The following is a 20,206-nucleotide window of genomic DNA, read 5'->3' on the forward strand; positions in this document are numbered from 1 at the left end:
TGAAAATGAAGAGCAACTGGCAGTCCATGTATAATACGTCTATGATTTCGACACTTCTAAATAAGAGACAGATATCTCTTTCTTATAAGAGAGTACCCTTCAAGCAAACGATTCCGATCTCGACTACGAAACGGGTCCCACGGCGCAAATTACTAAAATCACTTGTTTTTGCTACAAAAAAAAAAAAAATTTTACCAAATAATTTTTGCGGAATCTTGCAGGATACACAAAGAAATTTCTTTTTATACATAAAATTCTTTAAAGAAAATCTTTATTTTGGCCCCTTTTTGCCTCCCACAAAAAAAATATTAAGGTAAAACAAATTTCATAAAATAAATTGTATTTGAAATGTCTAATACCTGTTGTTTCCGTATCAATCGCTATTTACACCAGAAAAAAATTAAATACTGCAATTTTAATAAATAGCTAAAACTGTCCCAAGACCGCGCAAATCAGTCCTGTCTCACAAATTTTCAATGATTAAGTTCCGACTAATTTTTTTTTTGGTTTCTCGCAATTGGAGAAGAGTGGGGTTTTAGCCTATTGTTTGTTGAAGTGTCCCCTACTTGTGGACTGCAATAATAACACTGTGCTTGAAAATGCAACTTTTTTTTACAGACAGATGGCGCTCTTATCTACTAAAGATAATTCGAGTATGCTGAGCACGATGGCGTCCTTAGTTTTTCAAAGTTGGCTCAGTTAAGAAAGCTGTTGGCCTTTAAAATTTTATGTTTTAAGCCCAAAATCATCGAAAAGCCCCATTTATATTTGGCATTTATTGGTTCTTTTATCGGCGTTTATGGATCACATATATGGTCTTGTATTAGAATTAAAGTTTGTAGAAGATATTTAACCAGTAAAATGATTATTTGTTAACGTTTAAACATACATGTTTGACAAAAAACTATTCTCTCATATTTTACTCAGTAAAAAAAACCTCATATTTTACTCAGTTTTTCTTCAAATTTTATTGTCTCACTTTTATATCTTATGGCCAATAAAATGACAATATTTTGATGTTACTTCTTACAAAAAATCATCAAATTTCATTTAATCTACATACATACATAGCTATATCAATTTGTTTGCCAAAACTTTTTTAAGGGGTTGGGATACTAAAATTGCTGGAAAAATTAGCATTTATTTTTTTTATTAACCGAAATGTGGTAGCAATTAAGTTCTGAAGTATATATAGTTAGGCAGGTATTGGGTGTAATTTTAAAAAATCATAAGATAATAACAAAATACAAAAATACAAAATACAAATCTTCGTGGCTTCGCTATTCTGGCCAGACAACACCCGAAGGAAGGTATGTCGAGATTTTCGCTGAATTAAACCATCTTACTCAGCTTGTTGACGAGCCAACTCGAATATCAGACGTTAATGGTCAAGCTGAGAACACTTTAGACCTCTTTCTTACCTCTGACCCTGATAAATACACTGTATCGCCTCTAGGTAAGTCAGATCACTGTGTCATATCTCCAAATTTCTCATGTCTTAAAAATCCAGAGAACTGTTTGGCAATATGAGAAAGCCAACTGGGAGGGACTCAACGATTTCTTTAAAAACTTTAACTAGTCACTATGCTTCCTCGATAGTGACGTTGATTCCTGTGCAGATATGATTACAAATTTAATTCTCTCCGGAATGAGAAATTTTATCCCCAATCAAACCGAAAGAGAATTCGTGGTTTGACTCGAGCTGTAAAGAGGAAATCAGGGTTAAAGAGGTAACGTTTCGATGTTTTAAAGCCAACCCTACTGAGGAAAACCGAACAAAGTTTAAACAAGCAAGAAAGGCTAGCAACGCTTATATTCGACGGACCTAATTTCTACATGACCAAACATTACGACAAAAAATACTACAATGTCCCACAGGTAGTAAAAATTTTTGGTTATTTGTAAAAAATATTAAAAACTCTACTTCATCTTCCGTTCCAACGCTCGTTAACAATGACACTCCTTTTGTTGGTTCTCGCGAGAAAGCTAAACTTCTTGGCACGCAGTTTGCTGCCAATTCAACTTTACCAGAAAGTGTCATGACTCCCCCTTCACTTGATAGAGTAAATAGTTGTATGGGACCTATCTTTTTTCGTACTCGTAGAGTGACAAGAGTCCTTAAAGATCTTGACATACACAAATCCGTTGGCCCGGATAGTATTCCTCCCATCGTTCTGAAGAGGTGTTCTTCCACGCTGGCAAAACCACTGCGTAAGCTTTTTCATCTGTCCTACACTACTGGTCTCGTTCCGAGTGGATGGAAAACAGGGGTCGAATTACCGCACACGATTACGATCATACGTTAACGTTTATTGTTTATTGCTCTCTCTATTTATTTAGTAGAAGAAGATAGGGATACATAGCAACGATACGTTAACGAACGTATGCGGTAGTTCGACCCCAGCATTTGTCCAGCCTGTCCCTAAAAGAGGCGAATCTTCTTCACCCTCTAACTATCGTTCGATTGCACTCACGTCCCTTCTTTCCAAGGTCATGGAAACGCTGATTAATTTCCAGCTAAAGAAATATCTCGAAGAACGGAAGCTTCTTAATGACCGGCAGTACGGCTTTCGTAGCAATAGGTCCACTGGTGATTTGATGGTTTATCTCACCGATCAGTGGAATAAATCTTTACACCGTTTTGGAGAAAGTGAGATTATTGCACTTGATATTTCAAAAGCATTTGATAGAGTTTGGCATCAAGCTCTCTTATCGAAAATGCTTGCATTCGGCATTGATGAATCTCTTCTTCGTTGGATTAGAAATTATCTTTCGAATCGTTCAATTCAAGTTGTATTGGATGGATTCAGGTCTGAAACCCACAAAATAAATGCTGGTGTGCCCCCAGGGCTCCGTTTTGTCTCCGACTCTCTTCCTCATTTTTATTAATGATCTACTCTCTAAAACTTCTAATCCACTTACCTAATTGTTTCGCTGACTATAGTACCCTCAGTTTTTCATATTCGTTTGAGGATTCACACCCACGTCCTTCGGATGTTGATCTTCAACGGCAAAATATGATAAGCTCATTAAATTCTTGTAATTGCAGAGCAAAAAGAAAACGCGTGTACTAACTGAAAGAAGTTTAAAACAAGAAGAAGGTTTATTCAATAAAACAAAATGAAGTTTCATTTACAATGAACATGTTCAGAACACATACATATATAGGGACTCTTACTAAACGATTACATTGATTGATGAAAGGCTTCAACGCCGCATATTGTTATTTCAATACTCCTCCTTAAGAGTCATCTATTTTATTCCCATAGCCGTCCGGAAAGTTTCCACCTTGACTTTGTCCAGCGGCTTCGTTAGGACATCTGCATTCTTGTGAACATATATAGTTGACTTGAATTTCGCCATTAGCGAGAACGTCTTTGACAAAATGGTGACGAATGTCAATGTGCTTCGTTCGAGGTTGAAACCCATTATTCTTTGAGATAGCGATTGCACTTTGATTGTCGCACATTTGGAGAGTGCTACGCTGTTTCGTAATTTCATTTCGAAGGCCATTCCACCAGATGGCTTCTTGTACTGCTGCTGATAACGACATGTACTCCGCTTCGCATGATGATAATGCAACAGTATGTTGCCTTTTGGAGCACCACGATATAGCTCCTCCTTGAGCTAAAAACACAAAACCTTTCGTAGACTTTCTGTCTTCTATGTTGGCTGCCCAATCTGCATCCGTGAATCCAATGACGTCAGGACTTTCATCTTTTTGGAATGTCAGCTTTAACGATGATGTTCCACGTAGATAACGAAACAGATGTTTTACAGCTCGTCCTGGTTTCGAATTAAAACGACATAAAGTACTCACGGTGAAGCTTATATCCGGTCGGGTGCATTGGGACAGATACATGAGGCATCCGATTGCCTCCTGGTACGGGATGTTTTCCAATTCACCATCTTGGGCTGACAACTTTAGACTGGTATTCATCGGTGTCTTCACTGGTTTGGATTCCGTCATTCCAAATTAAAGTAGAATTGATTCAATGTACTGCTCTTGGTCCAAAGCGTATGAATTTTGACCCTTGGTGATACGCATTCCTAGAATATGTGTCGCTGGTCCAAGTTCCTTCATCTTAAATTGTTGATGCAGTTTGCTTTTCATTTTTGTTAGCCATTCTGCGCTGTTGGAAAACAGTAAAATGTCGTCCACATATACAGCTAGTATGAGGACATCGTTTTTATTAATCCTGTAGTAGACGCATGGATCAAAACTAGATTGCAGTAATCCGTACGCTTTTAGGGCTTGGTCCAGTTCCATGTTCATATGCGACTGGATTGTTTGAGTCCGTATAGCGCTTTGTTAAGCATACAGACTTTTGATTTATTTGCTTGGTCCACAAATAATGGGGGTTGCTCCATATTGATGGCTTCTGATAATTCACCTTGCAAAAAGGCGGTGATGGCGTCCATCTGCTCTATTTGAAGATCAAGAGATACCGCAGGGAACTGTGACGTACAACTGGTGAGTAGGTTTCGTCAAAATCCACCCCTTTCCGCTGCGAGTATCCTTTGACCACAAGTCTTGCCTTGTGTCGGTCAATTTGACCTGTGAAGTCCCGTTTGGTTCTGTAAACCCATTTACATATTATTGGCTTACGTTGATTTGGTAGATCCACCAATGACCAAGTGTTGTTTGCCATCAATGACTGGAACTCTTCCTCCATGGCCAACTTCCATCGGCCTGCATCTGGTCTCGATAAGGCTTCTTCGGGCGTCGTTGGGTCTTCCATGTTTTGCTGTAAGAAATTCTTGGGGTATGCGCCTCGAATCGTGAGAGTTTAGCACTAGCTGGTTTTCAACCGAAAAAGTCTATTGGAATACGATTGAGGCACCACAAGTCCAGATTCGAGTTCGTCATCTGCTGTAACATGCTGGTTCATCTCGGGTTCGCAGTCATCATAGAGATCGTCATTGTCAGAAGAAGAACTACTGTTTTCGCCTGTGATGTAATCTTTATATTTTTCTGGTATATGGCGCTCCCTTTCGCTGCGCCTTAATTTTGTTAACTTTAAGTTAGGTTACTGGGGCAGCGTATCGGCATTGGATTCACCATCGCAAATATCTTCATTGATGAAGATTACATTGCTGCTCTTGAAAATGATATTTTTAATGGGATCGTAAAGACAATAACCTTTAGTATTTTCGTCAAATCCGGTAAGTATGCATTCATGTGCTTTCGGGTCGAACTTTTGTCGAGTTATCTTAGGGATGTGTGACATGACTGTTGTGCCGAACACTTTTATGAGTGATAAATCTGGTTTGAATCCAGTTCATGCCTCTTCAGGAGTAATGCCTGTGCCTTTGGAAAATGATCGATTTAACAGGTATACAGAATATGCTACGGCCTCCGCCCAAAACGACTTCGACAAGTTGGCATCTGCAAGCATGCATCTGGCTGTCTCTACTATCGATCTGTTGTTTCTTTCGGCTCTGTCGTATGAACGTTTGTTGTCTGGTGGTTGATACCCTTTCTTTTAATTATGTTTTGAAATTTCGAGTTTAAGAACTCTTTCCCGTTGTCTGTTCGGATCTTTTTTATTTTCTTACCACTTTGGGTTTCAACAAAACTTATAAATTCTTGAAATTTTTCGCACACTTCGTGTGCTGACTTTGTTTTTAAAACATATACAAAAATTTTTCTCGTAAAGTCGTCAATGAATGATAAAAAATAACGATTGCCCCGAGAGACTCATGTTCCATTGGACCACAGATGTCCGAATGTACAATTTCTTAAATTTCATTAGCTCTCTTACCTTGCTTTTTGAAGGGTAGTCTTATTTGTTTGCCGATAGGACAAATTTTGCAATCCTTTTCGACTTTGTTGGAGAAATTTATTCCATTGGCTAAGTCGTTATTTAATTTGTTCAGGCTGTCGTAATTAAGGTGGCCCATTCTTCTGTGCCAGTGTTCTCGGGTTGTTGTTGAGCCACAAGTTAGTGCTTTGTTCGATTGTGCTGTGTCTAATCGAAATAAATCATTTGTTAGAGTACCAGTTGCAATTACCTTTTTATTTTGATCGAGCACTTCAACCCCTTTGCTCTGAAATACAACGGTGTGACCTCGCTTCACAATGCGACTAACAGACAACAATTTTGTGGTTAAATCGGGAATATGCTGCACATTCCTAACCTCAACAAAATCGTCATTGCTTTTGCCAGTTCTCATTCAAATTTTGCCGGTTGATTCAATTTTCATTTCACATCCATTTGCCACGATGACTGTGCCTGTCGTTCTTTTTGAATTTAGAAGAACATCGGGCAACGACGTCATGTGTGATGTTGCCCCCGAGTCGAAGAACCATTCATCACGACTTCCAAGGCCAATTGTGGAAAGTGCCACACCAAATGCATTATATTTCTTACCACCGTCGCTAGAATTGACTTGGCAATTCTTTGCTATATGCCCGAAGTTGTTGCACCGTCTGCATTTCGGTCCTTTTCGCTTTTGTTTGTTGTTGGGTTGCCACTTGTGGTGCCACACCAAATGCATTATATTTCTTACCACCGTCGCTAGAATTGACTTGGCAATTCTTTGCTATATGCCCGAAGTTGTTGCAACGTCTGCATTTCGGTCCTTTTCGCTTTTGTTTGTTGTTGGGTTGTCACTTGTGGTGTTTCGACGAGAAAAGCGCTGCATTATCACTTTCTCCGGGCTGCATCTCTTGAAGAAGTTTCGTTTTGATGGCGTCACCTGTAATGCTGGTGCCAGAGTTTTCAAGCGCCATAATCATCGGGCGATATTCTTCTGATAAGCCCGCCAAAAGTAGCGTACCTACCCACTCTTCGTTGATTGGGAAACCAATACCATTCAACGCCTGTGAAGACGATATAATTTCGTTGACATAGCGATCCATCGAAGATCGAACCGCGGTTTGACAAAGAAGTGGTTATCAATTTTCGAAGTAAACCAACACGACGCGTCAGACCATTGTCTTCATAGGCATCCGCCAACTTCTGCCACATATCTTTCGCTGACGTGGTGTTCTGAATATGGATGTAGCAAATTGAGTCAATCGCAGAATAATTTTGCTTCTTGCCCTTCTGTCTTTGTCCACGTCTATAGCAGTTTTAGGCTGTCCGTTCTCGTCCAAGTCTTATTCCATGACTCCGGACCACAAATTATCAAGATCGAGAAAAGCTTGCATTGCAATTTTCCAATTGCAATAATTCTGCCGTCCAAGCAGCTTCTCGAACGAAAGGTTGCTATCCGACTTCGACATCTTCCGAGTTTTCAAAAAAACTTATTTGGGAACTTAAAAAATTTAATGAATTTTTCTATTCTTCTTTTTAATTAATAATGGTTGGGCACATAACCTGTAATTGCAGAGCAAAAAGAAAACGCGTGTACTAACTGAAAGAAGGTTAAAACAAGAAGAAGGTTTATTCGATAAAACAAAATGAAGTTTCATTTACAATGAACATGTTCAGAACACATACATCTATAGGGACTCTTACTAAACGATTACATTGATTGATGAAAGGCTTCAACGCCGCATATTGTTATTCCAATAATTCTGATCTCGAATGCATTGTCCAATGGGGAATAAGAAACCGCGTAGAATTTTATGCTTCAAAAACACAATGCTGCTTACTATCGCTAAAGCGAAACCCTCCCCCTTTGCCACTATCCATGAGTGGTACTTGCATCGAGGAAACTGAACAGCTTTCGATTCGAGGAATGTCCATTACAAACCACCTGCTGTGGAATGAGCACATATTCGATGTCGCCAAAAACTCTGCTTAGGTTTCCTCCGAAGATGTAAGAAATTTGTCACCCCTTCTGATCTAGCTACAATTTATAAAGCATACATTCGTCCAAGGCTCGAGTACAATTCCCATATCTGAGCAGGTGCTTCTAAGACCCACTTGAGTTATTTGGACCGGATCCAAAATAGAGCTTTTAAAATGATAGGTGATAGGTCCATTACAGATACAATCCCATCTCTCGAGCACCGCCGGAATGTATCATGCGTCTTTATTTTATAGGTATTTTTTTAAAAAATGTTCAAACGAAATAGCTAGTTGCATTCCTCCCCTTAAGCAATTTAACCGTGATACTCGTACTTCAAGGAATGCCCATCAGTTTACACTGGAGCAAAATTTCGGACGTACCGTCAAATATAGAGATTCCTTCTTTAGCTGTAATACGAGAATGTGGAATGCATTACCCGCCTCAGTTTTTCCCTCCCATTTTAATGTTTAGAACTTTAAAAACAATGTGCATCGGCATCTCCTTTTAAATCCTTTCCACTTTCCCTAAAGCTCGTACTGTGTTTATATATATATTAAGGGTACTTAAAACCCCTTAAGTGCGCGCAAATTAAAAAAAAAAAATAACGTCTTTACAGTGAATCTGAGTAAGCGCGCCTTTGTAAAAAAAATACTTGAAATTAAGTACAAATATTTAAAACATGTCGGTTTTTTTTTTACTCAAAAATAGCAACCTTGCTTATAAATTTTGATCTATTTAATGAATAAAAAAATTCGTACCTACATTTTTCTGCTCGGGATATCTAGCGTTTTAAAGATTTGTCGTAAATTTTAAGAGAACATATTCTAAAATTATGCTGCGCAACGTAGCCGTTTTGTACAATGTACGTACAGAGATTCTCTGTAGAGACATTATTTGGTGATATTTTTTTATATAGTTTTTGGAGTTACACTCAAATACGTGACCTGACAGCATTAAGAAAATTTTTTCAACACCTTGAATGGCCTAACCGCATTCAATAAAATAAAAAAAAATTTGCATTCAAATTCATATAATTATATGAAATTTTGATGACTTTTTGCAGGAAATAACATCAAAATATTGTCATTTTATTGGCCATAAGATAGGGTTTCCAGAGCATCTCTTTTAAAGAGAACATGTTCTCTTTTTCAACGCTGATCTTTTGTACACTGTCTTTTTTCATAAAATTCTTTTTTTGTTCTCTATTTTTCAAATGTCCTCTTTTTAGCCTCTTTTTTATTTGCCTCAATAGTTTTTCCAAAATGTAACAATTACGTCTTCCACTTTAATATTTGTTTCAATTTTGCCCATTCACCATGTATGTAGATGTCTAGATGTCCATCTGTCCATTGTATCTCTTTTAAAGAGAACGTTGTTTGATTTAGTTTCGATTTATTTTATATTTTCTTTTTCTGTACGGATCTTTGATTGTTCTCTTTTTCTTTAAACTATGGGGGTATTCACGATCTGGTGCAACAGGCCTAGTAAAAATGTAAAATTTTATTTTTTTACAATAGATCGTGAACGCCCCTTTTCTTATCTATAGTAAATATTTTTTTTAACAGGGTTGTTTCTCCACTGTTGCTTCTTCTTTTTTTCCATTTTTTATAATTTAATTCTTTGTTTTGTTCGGGTTAATTAATTTTCACAAATTATTTTACATCAAAAGAAACTAAATTACGGGACATGAGTACCGACAAGCCGACAACCATAATAAACAGAATAAAAAAGACAAACTGTTTATCATGGGCGACGCAACGGTGAGCTGCAATCTTTCAAAAATAATTTTACTCTATTGTATTTTTATTTTGCAATAGGTCTAGGGTATAGCAAAAGTGCAAGACTGTTGTAAAATTTTAATCCGTATATTTTGTTGTTGTAGTGTTGTAAGATTTTACACTTTTGCACTTTTGCAATGAAATAAGACCAGTTGCATCGGATCGTGAATACCCCTTATATTTTTGTGTGAAAAATTGGTAAGCAAAATGTCGACACAAAATGTTTACTATTATAAAAGCCTTTTCAGACCACTTTTAGATATTAGCCGTTTTTTATTATACCACTTGATCCATATAGATCATTAATTAACACGTATTACAACAACTACATGAGATCTTGCTTTTTATCAAAATCATGAATCGTGATCCTGATGAAAAGCAAGATCTCATGTAGTTGTTCTAAAACGTATTAATTAATGATCTATATGGATCAAGTGGGATAATAAAAAACGGCTATTGTGTTGATGCGAGGAATGGGTCTATGTTAAATTTTTTTAAAACCCAAATATTATGGTCGATCTTTCTTTTTAATCAATCTGCTTTTGTGAAGTCAAGATTTTAAAATGTTCAGTTTGAATTTACTTCTCTGGGAGATAGTAAACATCCATACAAAAGATTTACAATAACTGAGGAGATGGAGGCGTTCTGCTTTGAAAAACAAACTTTTTAAAAGAAAGTACTGTTTGATCAGATGATCCTGTGTCCTCTATAACTACTGTTACGTTGATTGTTGTATTTTTTTTTATCAATTACTCTCTTTTTTGTTCTCTTATTTTTTCTTCCAAGTCCTGAAGAAATAATAAAATTTTAAGAAAAACTGAGTAAAATATGAAGTTTTTTTACAAAGAGAAAATAGTTTTTTTTTTTCAAACATGTATGTATGTTTAAACGTTTACAAATAGTCATTTTACTGATTATATATGTTTTACAAACTGTAATTCTACTAAAACACCATATATTTGATCCATAAACGTCAATAAAAAAAAAAACCAATAAATGCCAATTATAAATGGGGCTTTTCGATGATTTTGGGCTTAAATCATAAAATGTTAAAGGCCAAAATCTTTCTTAACTGAGCCAACTTTGAAAAACTAAGGACACCATCGTGTTCAGCATACTCGAATTATCAGCAGTTAGGAGCGCCATCTGTCGGTTTTTGTAACTAGCACAGTGTAATGGATATTTGTTACCTTTGATATTTTGACTTTTGACCGCGTAGATCATGCAAATACTTTATGTTCGGCGCACAGTGTGGTAATTCGCCAATCTGACTGGACAAAATAAAAAAAAAAGTTTAGCCACATGATTTTAAATCATGAGTTGAGCTTCTCAATACAATGGGTAACTGTAATTCATGTTTGGTTTTTTGTTTTCATCTCGGATTAGCGTAAGCTAAGCTTGAAAGTTGGTTCTTGTCAACAGTTGCATGGAGATAATACAAAGTATTCTATTTTTCGCTTGAGTTTAATTGACTATTAAAAACGCTGTGGTAGTTTTATTGTTGTAATTGTTTTTTTTTTTTATTGTTAATCTACATTTTATTTATTAATTACCATTGCAACTATTTAAAAAAAAATAAATTCTGTAAGAAGGCTAGGAAGTGCAAAAAAAAATCTTTGTTTTTCAAATAAAGGTAAAGTTAATTTTTCCGCATTTTTCCGGTCTGAAATTAATTAATAAATGTATTGTGGAGTGTTGTCATTAAGATTAGCTATTTACATGTCTCGCGTTTTCTCGACCGCCATAAAACTTTTTTCACTTTTCAAAATGAAGTCAAGATTTTCAAAAAAACAAATTTTCGAAAAATGTGTCAAAACTGCCAAATAAGATCGAAAAGACAGTTTTTTTGATCTTTTAGTAAGCAGGTATCATCTTTGGAACATTTTTGACAATAAAGAAAAATTAAAAACATATATAAGGCAGTCTAAAATGTCGGATTCAATAATTAGCTTTTTCAATTTAGGCCGTGTGTGAATTGCGTTAAATAGTAAACAGCATGTACAATTTTTGACACTATTGAGGTTAATAAAAAAATTTCAGCTGTTAAAAATTTATTGGGTTAAATTTGAGTTAAATTTTTTTTGCTGATGCTTTTTTTTTTTTTTTTATTTAAAAGGAGTATCATGGCAGAAAAAAGGCAGACAAAATTCTAAACAATAATCCATACAGCTGAAATTTTTTTTATTAACCTCAATAGTGTGTGAATCGGGTTAAATACTAAGCCGAGAATATATTTTTGATACTTTTGAGGTGAAAGGATAATTTCAGTTGTCAAAAATTTATCCTGCTCTTGGAGCCGGTTTAATTTTTATTTTCAGAGAATACCTTTTTTGCAGAATTTTTGGAGTATTTTTTTCAATAACTTATCAAAAACTGAAAATAAAGAAAGAAAATTGAAAAAGGAGTACAAAATTATGAGTGTATATTAGGAAAAATTTATATTTTTCAATATATTTCATTTTATTGATGATGAAAAAAAATTGTTAGTTACCCATTAATGGCAACACAAAAATAAAATTCACATGACAACGCGTGTTGGAAGTTTGTAAATTGTTAATATTTATACTTTTCTTTTAAATCATTATTTCTTTCGATTTGCAGAAAAAAAATATTTATCTACGTTTAAAAATGTATCCAAATTCACACAGCTAAATTGAGCCAAAGATAATGTTTTATTCACCATACATTCAAATGTCAAAAATGTATCCTTTGCTAAATATTTAACATATGGATTTAGAGTCACATAGTCACCCGCATACAACAACTTTTATTTACAAATTTTTATTTTTATATGTACATACACTTCTGGCTTAAGTTTCAAGAGCACCTTAAACAAAAAAATAAAGCAAATAAAAATGAAAACTTGGTAAGGTTAGTTTTTAAAGCCAATCGCTGTCATAAATTGCGACTGAATTCAACTTTTGTGTAGCTCAAAATAAAAGTGATGTAACTCCATCCAATTGCATTTCGATATATCAAGCTTTTAAAAAACGGAATACCATATTACACTACACAATATAAAAAGAAAAACCAGTAACTTTTTATATTGAAAGATATTAACATACGATACCATTGAGCAAAAAACACACATTTTTCAAAAAAAAAAATGAGTTACCCCACTATTATTTTAAGAAACGCATTTACCGATCGAATATATTATTAAAAATAAACTTTTGGCAAATTTTAAGTTATTAAAAACAACAGAGAGTGGCAAATTATTTGCCAATTAAAGGCGAAAATTAAATAAAATGCACGACTGTGTCACGTAGTTGCTGTAAACTAACGGACATAAAGAATGTCAAATGTCAAAAATAAATCCAAGTCCATAATATTCACTACTAAAATCCAATCTTAAATCCAATTTTTTAAATCCAATCTCGTTAAATCCAAACAAATTTAAACTGCTCTCTGGAGGTCGGTTTAACTTTATAAATCCAGATTTAAAATTCATTTTCACAGTGTTCAGTTGTTTTGTCAAGTATTTTGTGAAGGAATAATAGAGATAAATGCAAATTATATAAAAATTATTGAATAATCACATAATTTTGTTTGAGTGAATAATATGAACAAAAAATTAAATCCTTGGATTTATAAAATTCAGATTTAAGTGATTGGATTTAAAATTAACTTCAATCCAAACTAAATCCAGAGTGAATAATATGGCCGTAACACTTATGTTAGTTTACAGATTTAAATTTCAAAGAAATTTTGTTGATGTTGGGGAAGAGCCGACATTCAGGGCAAAGTTTTGTTAAATAATTTTTTTTGTTATTAGACTTTTTTGAGAAAAACTAAAAATGCAGTTTTACGCCTGCAAAGTTTAATCAAAATCTTTAGAGCCGTTTCAAGTTCAAGTTATTTGGTATAACTTGAAGAATTTGTATGGGGGTAATTAAGGTAGAAAAAGAACAAAAAAAAACAACTTTCAGAATTCTATAAAAATCATCTGTACCAAACTTGAAGAAAATCAGTCCACTGGTTTATGGCTGTGGAAATGTGTACAGATGGACGTACAGACGCACGGACAGAATTCCTAGATGCACTTTTTCTTAATTCTCCACCATCGTAATGTTGGTTTTGATTAACACCTCGACACGAAACCAATACCTGCCTTATATAGACCTAGTAAAAAAAAATTGCACACTCATGGTTATGGCTTCTGGTCGATGATAACATCTGGCCCACACTAGATCAAATCTCTAGCTACGCCCATGCCAGTCATGCAAAACACTGGGATGGATCTTATTCGGAAAGGCTCCAATTGTATCTGAATCAAGTCAACAAGTCAGAAGTTTTTTGCAAATTTTACGAACAGACCTTCGAATATTCTGGGAATTGGAAGAAGAACCTTTCAAGCCATACTTAAAAGCCGAAGATGTTGAATGCGAAAATCATTTTATCAACAATGTTCAACGGACAGTTGATGGACGCTATCAAGTGGCATTACCGTTCAAGGGAAATGTTCCTCCTGTTCTTGGCGATTCCTATCAAAGTGCTTTACGGCGATTCTATGGACTTGAAAGGCGTCTTGATGCAAATCAACAACTTCGAGACCAGTATTCAGAGTGCATCGAAGAATATATTCAAATGGGTCACATGAGCGAAGTCGACAAGAACAGCTTACCAGAAAATCAGCATTATTTCCTGCCGCATCATGCTGTCATCAAAGAAAGCAGTTCAACCACGAAATTGAGGGTGGTGTTTGACGCATCCGCCAAAACATCAAATGGAATTTCTTTGAACGATGCTATGTTGGTAGGTCCAGCACTTCAACAAAATATCTGCGACATAATTCTTCGGTGGAGGTTGTATAAATACACTTTTACAGCTGACATTGAGAAAATATATCGTCAGATCTTGATAGCAGAGCAGGACAAAAATTATCAGCTGGTGCTATGGAGAAAAAATACTGATGAACCTATTAAAGTTTACAGGCTTAATACGGTTACCTTTGGTACAGCAGCCGCTCCATATCTTGCGATCCGAACTTTACAAAAGCTAGCAGATGATAATTCGACAAATCAAGTTACATCCTCTATGATCCTTAACGAGATGTATGTAGACGATTTAATATCTGGAGGAAACACAGTTGCAGAAGCTAAAGAGAAAATAAAACAAATAAAATCAACGTTAGAGACAGCTGGATTTAACTTACGTAAATGGACTTCCAACTCTGATGAGGTACTATCGAGCATTCCAACAGGAGAACGGGAATCTTCATTCTCAATGCCTCCAGAAGATTCGGAACGCGTTAAAACGCTCGGTGTCCACTGGCTTCCTTCCGTTGATAAATTTTCGTTCTGCTACAATCCGCTTCCAAATCCACAGCCGACAAAACGATTCATTCTATCAACGTTAGCACGACTTTTTGATCCAATGGGTTGGATTGCTCCATGCATTGTGAAGGCGAAAATGTTTATGCAGCAACTGTAGGCGAAGAAGTTGTCATGGGATGAACAAATCGAATGGTCACTTATGGAACAATGGAATGTTTTCTACAATGACTTGATAGTTATTAACAAGATCCAGTTTCCATGGGTAGAAACCATCGGTGATTTATCTCGAGTCGAGTTACATGGTTTCAGTGACGCTTCAGAAAAAGCATGCGGAGCAGCAGTGTACTTGAGAGTCGAAGACGATAAAGGCCAGGCGAAAATGCATCTTCTCATTGCAAAATCCAGAGTTGCACCTGTGCAACCAGTTAGTCTTCCTCGTTTGGAACTTTGTGGTTCTGTGATGTTAGCCCAGTTGTTAGACTATGCAACTCAAGTTTTAGGCAACAAAAATATCAAGCAATTTGCATGGACTGACTCAACCATTACTCTCTCGTGGATTCGAGCATCACCAACCAAGTGGGAGACATTTGTAAGAAACAGAGTTGGAGAAATACAGCGGTTGACTCCAATCAAAATACGGAAACATATTCCAACACAACATAATCCCGCAGACTTGGTTTCAAGAGGTGTTTTGCCATCGGATTTACTTGAAAATACATTATGGTGGAACGGGCCAGACTTTTTATGCGATGCCTGGGTTTTTCAGTATCCTACACAACCATTAATAAGAGTTCATCAAGCCGAGCGAATTTTTCCTCCAAACAACGAACTAATGCATAGATCTTCTGAAATCAATAAATTAATTCGAATTACTGGTTTGATTTTACCTTTCACAAATAATTCCAAAAATTACATACCCAACTGGAAAATCGGACCGATTTTCCCGAGTGAACTCGACGATGCAGCCAAAATATTGGTAAAAATAGCTCAACTCGAAATGTTTCCTGAAGGAATTATGAAATCCAGAGGCATGGCATTTCTAAATCCCTTCGTAGATCCTGACGGTATTATTCGTGTTGGTGGAAGATTGAAGAATGCTAACCTGCATTATCATCAACAGCATCCAAAAATTCTTGCTCCAAATCACCATTTTACAAAATTGATTCTGCATGAAGCTCATGAAAAAACGCTCCACGGAGGCATTCAATTGATGATGGGTTATCTTCGGAAAAAATATTGGATTTTTCAAACTAAACGAACTGTTAAACAATACATTCATAAATGCAATATTTGTTATCGGTTCAGAATTAAGCCAGCCTATCAACTCATAAGAGAATTACCACCGTGCTATAGTGATTGCGGCACAAACTTTAAAGGAGCTGAGTCAGAGTTGTATCGTCTTTTAAAAGATGCCACTCATGACTGGAAAAATGTTACTGAAGCTTTATCGTCACAAGGAACCAAGTGGAATTTCATTCCTCCTGCTTCTCCCCACTTTGGAGGGTTATGGGAAGCCGGTGTGAAGAGTGTCAAACACCACTTCAAAAGAGTTGTTGGAAATGGGACACTCACTTTCGAGGAGCTCACCACGCTTCTGACTCAAATCGAAGAGTGTTTAAATTCGAGGCCTCTTTGTCCTTTAACCGAAAATCCTGATGATTTTCATGCTTTGACTCCAGCACATTTTTTAATTGGAGCTGAAATGTACACGGTGCCAGAACCTGACCTTACGATCGGTAAGACGAGTTATAGTGACAGTTGGAAAGCAATCCATTTCAGTCTACAAACTTTTTGGCATCACTGGCAATAAGAATATTTGGCCAGATTACAACAACGACCTAAATGGCTCAAATCGCAACCTCAACTTAAAATCGGAGACCTGGTTTTGATAAAAGATGAGAGACTTCCCCCTACGAAATGGAATCTAGGCAGAATTCTAAAAACCTTCCCAGGTAAAGATGACATCACCAGAGTTGTCAACCTGAAAACACAACAAGGCGAATTTAAAAGACCGGTAACAAAGCTATGTCCACTACCAATTAATGAGAATCAACATAATTTATCAAATCAAATCTAAACACAATCATCAATACCGAATCCTTTGCCCCCTCCGTATTTTCAAAATTCAAATTTTGCTCACTTCAAAAGAAAACGCACTAAGTCATAAAAGTACTTAAAGTTGCTCACTTCAACCGAAAACGCAAATTGAAACACATATCTATACACACACACACACACACAGGGGCGGATCCAGGATTTTTTTCTGGGGGGGGGGGGGGGCACAAGGGACGGATTGGCAAAAAAACAGCAATAACAGTTAGAAATAAAGTGAAGTACCATACGACTGACTAACAAGCAGAAAATTTTAACGACCCACAGTGGTCTAAAACCTGGCCAAAAATATTTAGGCACATTTCCCACGTCAAATAGGTACCAAATGACCAAAAAGTTATTCGGAAGGAAAAATTTTCATTTTCTTGTTACAGTAAAAGCCACTTAAGTGCTAACCCTCTTACTCCTGGATTAGCCGGAAGAAAAAAAATATAAAAAATCAGAGAATCCACGTACAATTCTTTATTTAATTTTTTGACTTAAGTTGTTTCACCAAATAGTTTTTGAGAAATTAAGTTTTAAAGATGAAATTTTGAAAAAAAAAATGTTTACGTTTTTTAATTGATTTTGTATAAAATTTTGCAATATTATGGACATAATTATACCATTAGTTAATGACCTAGTAGTTTTTAGTCAAATACTAAAGACTTCATTCTAATAAATATTAAAGTTCCTAAGAATAACAAAAAAAAAATGAATCATACTTTTTTGCCGGGAAACCCAGTTTTGTTTTTTTTATTTGCATTAACCTTTTGTAAATTTAAAAATTAATAAGTCAATCGATTGGCCTTTATCTTTAATAAAACACGTATTTTTTAAAAATTCAATAAAGTCATTATTTACTTAGTTATTTCGATATTTTGGGAGTAAAAAAAAAGTTTAAATAATTTATTTTTATATAAAAATGCAAAAATTCAAGCAAAAAACTATCTAATATTAATTTTTAGGCACTTTCCTAAAATCCAAAAATAAAACCCCGTTGGGTTTACTAACAAAAACTAATTTTTTACTGAATTTCGTAGTTTTTACACAAATTTGCTTAGTTTCAAAAAAAGCCCAACTTTCAACATTAACTGTCAATTAAAAACTATTGGTACTATTTATTAGAAATTTGAAGTACTATTTCGATAAAGCAATACTTAAAGATTATAATATTAGAAGCTTCAAAAGAAAAAAAAAATAGTTTGTAGAGCTTTTATGCAATCTTTTTCGGTTTGTTACAGAAATGTCACATGGGGCTACAAGGGGTTAAATTGTTTTATACCTCACGAATATTGTGTTCAAATTGTAGGTCTCTTGGAGCCAAATTGACCAAGTTATGAGTATTTTAATACTTCCCTTAGGAACGTTTTAGTCTTTTAGTCCAGAGTTCAAAACTTTAAATCGTTATACCCACAACTAATGTTTTCAACGCCAGTGCTCCTCATAACTTCAAAACTACTGCACCGATTTTTTTGAAATTTGGAACACTATTATCCCTGGAGAAATTTTGTCAATAAAATAATATTTATAAAAATCTATAAGTAAGGGTCGCTTTTGAGGAGTTTTTTTTCAAGGGGTCTTTATTTTCGGGGTGCAAACTTGGGCAAACTTCTGAAATGCAAGTTTGTTCTACATATCCAGCAGTTCTATAATATATAGTTTATGCAATTTTGTGACGTGTTCCGCTATTTTAAAAACACTAATGTTAAAAAAAAAAAAAACAACGAAAAAAGTGCAAATTTTTTGACCCCTCTGTATGAAAAAATAGAGTTGCATACAATTATTTTTTTTTATATCATTCAATGTCATTCGATGTCCATATCAAAATTTTTCACCTAAATCACTTTGAAAATTCACACACGTGCCCCCGTGCCCCCCCCCCCTGGATCCGCCTATGCACACACACACACATATACACACACATACATATATATATACACACACACACACACACATACACATCAACACACATCCACATACATCCACACTAACATCCATACACATACACACATATATGGAATATAATACATCATATCATACAATGCTTACACTTTTCATCAACAAATTTTACTTTATTTGCTCATTTCAACTGAAAAACGCATATAAATGAATTTAACTCAGTGTTCATTTCGTCATTTTGCTCCGAAATAATTAAAACTTGCTTATTTTATACGAAAAAATGCAAAGAAATATTTAAATGCTCATATACTTTTAACAAAATGCTCCGAAATGTAAAATAAATACGAATTAAATGCTCAATTATTTAAACAAATGCATTCAAAATGAATTCAAATTAATGTAATTCGCTTAATAATCGAACGTATTTAAAATTTAATTCGCTTAAAATGAGAACAAATCAACAATTTTCATATCAAATATAATAAATTTCATTCATTTGAAGTAATTTCATTGATCGAATCAACAAATTAATTCAAAATTCAACTTTAATAATATTTAAAATCAAATGCTACATAAAAAGCAGTTGCTCAACTCAATCACACTTTACCAGTAGCAGAAGAGGAGTCAGTGATCAAGTTGCACATCACTAATGAAGCTACACATCTCTAACACATAAAGCATTGAAACTGAATTTTGCTAAATAATCTTATTCATACATTTAATCTATACAAATTTCATCGTAATTCACTTACCTGGATCATCTGCTTCCTCTGCAACAACTTTTTTGTCGATTTTCTAAAAAAATTTCAATTAATTTAATTACACTTAAATTCAAAAAAAAAAAAAATAATAACACACACGAAGTACTACTGATGCCGTAATTGAAGGAATTTTCCATTGACAAACAAGCCAAGTTGTTGTTGTTTGCCTTCGTCTAACTCGTTGCTTTTATCAATGGACTAACGAGTTTCATATAAGGGAGCTGCATGAGCAACTTCATGGTATTTTTTGGTATCATTCACATTTAGCAAAGACACAAACCAAACTTAATTGCTATCAATAGGTGTGTTTTTTATTACCACCGGTCTTAACTGGACAAAAAAAACGCCTCGGGGCTTAACCTGAAATCTTGGCAGCACTGTATATTGAATGTTCCGAAAACAGCAGACACAACAAAAATTTAGAGTTGTCATATTTTTCGCTTTCGTCATTTTCTTGTATATTTCATGTATGTTTTACAAAGAGATACAAAAATGTATGCTAGCAAAACTATTTTAATACATTTTGTCCTTTCAAACGTGAGTTTTTACGTTTTTAAACAAATTCTAAACAATTTATGAAAAAATTAGTTTGGTAGCACAGATTTAAAACTCTTCAAAAAGTTAAGCCCAGAGAAATCTCCGGGCTAAACAACTA

General features: G+C 35.0%; 1 protein-coding gene across 2 annotated transcripts in view; it reads right to left on the reverse strand.

The window, feature by feature from the left end:
- The window catches only part of LOC129918018 (sialin), a 160,519-nt gene extending 140,711 nt beyond the window's left edge, over positions 1–19,808 (reverse strand). Inside the window, exons 1-5 of one of the 2 annotated variants that reach the window (XR_008772912.1) lie at positions 19,543–19,808; positions 15,715–16,019; positions 14,677–15,642; positions 14,471–14,619; positions 14,146–14,414 (exon numbers count right to left, since the gene is read on the reverse strand). The gene's annotated coding sequence lies outside the window, so the exon portion shown is untranslated. Of the gene's footprint in view, positions 1–14,145; positions 14,415–14,470; positions 14,620–14,676; positions 15,643–15,714; positions 16,020–19,542 lie in introns of those variants that run through there. The other variant, XM_055998320.1, reaches the window with a different exon arrangement.
- Between the last annotated feature and the right edge of the window lie 398 nt (positions 19,809–20,206).

This window comes from Episyrphus balteatus, chromosome 1, assembly GCF_945859705.1.
Source record: "Episyrphus balteatus chromosome 1, idEpiBalt1.1, whole genome shotgun sequence".
NCBI classification, from domain to species: domain Eukaryota; kingdom Metazoa; phylum Arthropoda; class Insecta; order Diptera; family Syrphidae; genus Episyrphus; species Episyrphus balteatus.